General features: G+C 36.6%; 1 protein-coding gene across 1 annotated transcript in view; it reads right to left on the reverse strand.

The window, feature by feature from the left end:
• Fut9 (fucosyltransferase 9) overlaps positions 1-5,834 on the reverse strand; it is a 167,502-nt gene that overhangs the window by 89,248 nt on the left and 72,420 nt on the right. Inside the window, exon 2 of the mRNA XM_021161307.2 lies at positions 2,233-2,319. The gene's annotated coding sequence lies outside the window, so the exon portion shown is untranslated. The remainder of the gene's footprint in view (positions 1-2,232; positions 2,320-5,834) is intronic.

Here is a 5,834-nt window from a genome sequence, read left to right on the forward strand (position 1 = left end):
CTGGATTGTAGTTCATTCCAAATATAGTCAAGTTGACAACCAGGAATAGCCACTACACTCAGTTTCACTGGTTGGCTTTTGCTCTGTTAGGTCCCAGTGAATTCTTTCTTATCCTTCCCCCTTTTCTTCTCCTTTTCTTATGTTCATGCTTTTTGGCACTGCAATGTTTCAGAATTGCATTGCATGTTTCTTGTCCTGGTTAACAGTCAGCTATCACTTCCTGGAGGTTGAGGTAGGTTTTACAGTTGAAGCTCAGACATGGAGAGCAACTGTCACCACACAGTGTCATGGCTTCCAGGAACATTCCACAAATACAGCTAGTGTTATGACAGATAGCCATAGGTACTCATGGCTACACGCCCCTTGCTTCCCTATACCCAAATACTTCTTTATATTCCTCCTGGTTCTTTTTAAAATTGATAGCCTCTTAGGTCATTAGTTGTTCTTACATGCATATTTCAAAGCAGCCATTTCTTTCTGTGAATAGCTTCTTCTCTTATGAAAATTTTGGTCCTTCTACCAGTAGTTCATTTACTCATATAGGTTACGCTATATAGATAAAACTGGTTTCAGAGCTGCTTACCTATACTTCATTGAGGGAAAAATGTCCAATAGAAGTACAATATATCTTTTATTCCTTAGGCACTTAGTCTTATTCTCCTCAGATTTGATTTGACAAAGTACTATCTTTTCAAAATATAAAACTGATACCTTCTCTCTGCTACACTCAATTATGTCTTACTTCTTAATTAATTACAAAAAGTTGTCAGTTTCCCCACTACCTGTGAGATACAAATGTTGAACTTTAAGAGTTCTTTGCATTTTGATTCAATTTGCCCAGCAATTGGTACCATGCAAAACAGTGTTGTCATCCCCATATTTCCTGATGCAATCAGAAATGTATTTGTAGCCAGTTATCTTATGCATCTGTCCCACACAACAATGGTTTTACTTCTTCCTCTTTCAGTTGTACCTTTTCCAGGATTTAGATACTTGGTATCACACAATACTTAGACATTTAGGGCTTCTTTCTTCCATTGCCAAATGGTTTTGGGATGTATACTTGGGGGCTTAGGTGTATAGCTAAATGGCAGAGTCCTTGCTTAGCAGGCACAGGCCTTGAACTCATTCCTCAATATTGAATAGAAAAGACTAAGATTCATATCTTCATGAAACCAATTGATCCTTTCTATAGTTGAGTACTGTGGTACTAATACTCCAATTTGTTCTTCAACAACAGTTAAATATAGTATTTGGCTTTTTGGTTTTTTTTTTTTTCTATGTGACTGAGTAGAACTATATATTCAAACTGGCTTTAAACCCTTCCACACTACTCTCAGACAATTTCTCTTGCCTTGGTCTCTTGAGTTACAGCTATGTGTTACTGCAACCAACTACATTTTTCTTATTTCCACATTTTGATGAATAAATATTAAGTTAGTATAAATAGTTACACACATTTCAAGTAAAATGGGTTTTCTCTTCACTTGGGTAAATACATAGGAATGGAATTATTGGGTCATGTAATGTTTGTACATAATTTAATTTTTTTCAAGATATAGTTTCTCTGTGCAGCTTTGGCCATCCTAGAACTCACTCTGTATATGATGCTTGCCTTGATCTTAGAGATCCACCTCCCTCTGCCTCCCGAGTGCTGGGATTAAAGGCATGAGCCACCACTGTCCAGCTTATGAATTATTTTTAATGTATGGTAGTTCCATTTGTGATCTTAGAAAGTTTATAGCAGTTTAAAACTAATATTCACATAGAAACTATATTTCCAATTTTGACCAGGTGAATATTACTAAACACATTTTCAATAGATAGCTATAGAGGAAAAAAAAATAGGAAAAAAGCAGCTGACTTGACCATAAAAGTCCATTGCAAATAACATCTATCAAAGACATTTCAAGAAATTTTCAGAATTTAGCACAACTGTTTCTAAATATAATACTTATGTTTTTCTAGGAATGCAAAGGTACTTAAAGACCATAGAAACTTAAAGATTTCACATATGATTGAATGTCAGTATATTACTGTACCATAGCAATTACTTCATGTTGTAATGTTGAAATAGTATTAAGACTAATACTATAAACAATATCCTCAGATCAGATCAGATCATCTAAACTTATTATACTTTAACTAACTTATAATTTTTCCTAAACAATGTGCAAACTGAATGTGTTTCCATACCACCAAGCTGCTTAGAAGAAGTGAATGTATACTTACAGTGTAGAGAACATAGCATGGAAAGCAGAGATGAGTGCTGAACTACTCCACGGTGCTATCAGATACGTGAGTTATCACATTCTAAAGCTGTTGAAGATAAAGAAGCAATTAGTTAGGTGTGTGGAGTGTGCTACACATGCTATTAAATGACCAGGCGGCCAAACATCGTGCACCTCACCTTATAATAGCTTTTCCATACAGTATCATCTCATGCTAATAAATAGTTTTCATTTTAGTTCTTAGACAAATGCTATCAAAAGACATACAAAATACCACCAGTGATTGGTATTTATATAACGTGTAAAGAGTGGATTCTCTAAAACGCTAATGGAGTCACTTAACCTTGATAATCAAATACATGCATTTTATACACAATATGCTTTTAGTAGGCATTTTATGTTGTATTAGAAATTGTGCCTACAGGAAAAAGTATAAAGTAAAATAAATTTACTCAATTGTCTAAATGTTTCAGTTGTATGAGTGCTTAGAAAAATTAAGGTCAAAAGGCTAGGTGACCTGCATAAATGTCTTTCATTTTCGAGTTGCTATTTGTAAGCCGACATGCATGGTTCATATAAGTAAAGAGAACAGTTATCACAATTTCTTGAATTTTCATTTTATTATGAATAAGATTACCATTAATTAAAAGATGGGAAGTTGACTCCCTAGAGTCACGCTAGAGAGCAAGAAGCAATCTTTTTTAAAGTTTAGAGACTGTCAGAGTAGCTAAGAGCAGCTTCAAATGTGACTCTCCTGCTCCAGCTTCCCACTCTTCAGTCAGCACTGGGATAACTGTTGTGTGTGTAACCAATTTATCAGAACAAACATCTTTATCTTAGAGAATGCAAATTAAATGATGAAAAGATCAGGCCTCCTTAAATCTGACTACAAAGGCTTACATCCTACCTAAAACATGTTTTGATGATAGAATCAATAAGTTGCTTATCCATAGAGGCCATTTAGGGCTCTTTGCTATATGCCTTGCATGCACACTTATGCACATGTACACATACACATAAATACATACATAGCACACACAGAGAACTGTTGTTCCAACATCACATTTCATAAAGCTTTAAAATTTGCTTCACTGAAATTAGTATATTTAAATAATTTTCTCTAATTTTAGTAGGGCGTTATATAAAGTGTTCAGTTATGTATACTTGAGATAAAGATAATGCAAATTTCTGTCAATTTTAGTACTCCCTTTCCTAAGGTATGCATTTTAGTCTTGATTAAAACACATTTTAAAGCATATTAAGAAAATGAAAGCATAAACGGATATTAGACGAGAATATCCAAGATACAATTTGGAAAACACATGAAACTCAAGAAGTAAGAAGACTACAGTGTGGATACTTCACTCCTTCTTAGAATGGGCAACAAAATACCCATGGAAGGAGTTACAGAGACAAAGTTTGGAGCTAAGACGAAAGGATGGACCATCCAGACACTGCCCCACCCGGGGATCCATCCCATAATCAGCCACCAAACCCAGACACTATTGCATATGCCAGCAAGATTTTGCTGACAGGATCCTGATATAGCTCTCTTTTTTGAGGCTATGCCAGTGCCTGGCAAATACAGAAGTGGATGCTCATAGTCATCTATTGGATGGAACACAGAGCCCCTAATGAAGGAGCTAGAGAAAGTATCTAAGGAACTAAAGGTGTCTGCAACTCTATAGGAGGAACAACAATGTGAACTAACCAGTACCCCCCAGAACTGTGTCTCTAGCTGCATATGTAGCAGAGGATGGCCTAGTCGGACATCAATGGGAGGAGAGGCCCTGGGTCTTGCAAAGATTATATGTCCCAGTATAAGGGAATGCTAGGGCCAGGAAGCTGGAGTGGGTGGGTTGGGGAGCAGGGCGGGGGGGCAGAGGGTATAGGGGGCTTTGGGGGTAGCATTTGAAATGTAAATGAAAAAAGTATCTAATAAAATATAAAAAAGAAAAAGAAATAAAAGATAAATGTGGGGTACAGGGAATCATTCTGATGTTACTCTATGAACCAAATGAGATGTTATTAATTTTGTACCATAATTTTGATTCTAAAATATTAATCTTAAAATCAAGGAAATAAGTTATCTTTAAAGTTCAATAATCTTGTTATACCCATATTTTGCTTCTATAAATTAAGTTTCCCCAGGTCAAATTAAAATAAATATGAAAAAAATGGCAAAAAAGAGAAAGAAATGTACTGACTGTTTATAAAAATAAAATCTTACCTACTTTTTTTTTTTGTTTAGTTTTGTTTTTATTAAATGTAGCAGAAAAATGGAGCCATGCTATGCTATCCCACAGCACTGTGGGCAATGAGCTCTAAGCAGGACTTTTTGAAAGGTTTGCTTTCCTCACTTTCACCTTGAATATGATCCAGTCCCTGCCTGGGTACTGGGAGCCTCCCCTTCTCTAGGAAAAGGAGAAAAGAGATAGATGAGATGGAAGGTCTGGGAGGACAGGAAGGAGGAGAAGCTGCAAACAGGATGCAAGGTAAATAAGTAACTTAATCAAAAACATTGGGAGATGCTGAGGAGCACAGGTTGAATGCCCATGTCACAGGACACATACAACCCTGACATCACAAAGCCTGTTTCTTAATTGTAAATTCAATTGCACTCTGCTTCCTGAGAATCACTTTACACATTATTCTACTTAGGTGCCAACTTTCAATATTGTCAATACCTCAAATTCCAAAAGAAGAATAAAGTGCTACACTTGGTGGAATTTCTTATGCTGAACTATATTTCAGGTAAAACCACAAATCAGCATTTATTTTCATGAAACTTGCAATGTATCATTTGTAATTCCTGACACAAGAGATATTAATAAAGAGGAGGGTGAAGCCCAGAAACACTAGTCTCATGTTTGAATTTAAGGTCATATCCAGACCTTACACTTTAGACCTTCTAAGATGCAAGGCAGACACAAAGACCACAAGTCAGAAACAAATAATCCATATTAGAGGACAAGAAAAAAAAAATGACTATATCTGTAGTTGGTGCCATGACAGGAAACAGACCTTACAGAGGATTGCACTGAAAGAAAACAAAACTTGAGACCTGTGATTCATGTAATTTATGTCAAATAGCCCAAAGAGTTGTTTGTGAGCTTTGAAACCTGGGGCTGAGAACATAGCAGAACAGGCCAGGACATGCCCGGGCAGGCCCATCGTTAAGACATTCCTGAGGCTGCTTGGCCATAAAGATAAAGAGAATGTTAACCAGACCAGACTAGCTGGGTGCCTCCCTATCTTCTGCCCTTTTGACATGGGTTAAATGTTAAGCAGAAGCTCTGCTGTTACCCCAATCTGCACGTACAGTCTGCTGATGTTTAAATGAACCAATCATGTGAAACCGAGACAATTCCTCCTCCAGCCCCAGTCCCTTTTCTATAAAAAACCCTAGCTTTCGAGCGTGACAACCGCTATCTCCTGTGTGAGATACATGTCAGCCTGAGCTCTGCTCAGTCATTAAACTACCTCATGTGTTTGCATCAAGAACGTCTCTTGTGATTCTTTGGGTGCACCCTGACTCAAGGATACAAGTGGGGGCTTCCCCACTAGGTTTTTTTTTTTTTTTTTTTTTTTTTTTTTTTTTTT

The sequence above is a fragment of the Mus caroli genome, chromosome 4, assembly GCF_900094665.2.
Source record: "Mus caroli chromosome 4, CAROLI_EIJ_v1.1, whole genome shotgun sequence".
Lineage (NCBI taxonomy): Eukaryota > Metazoa > Chordata > Mammalia > Rodentia > Muridae > Mus > Mus caroli.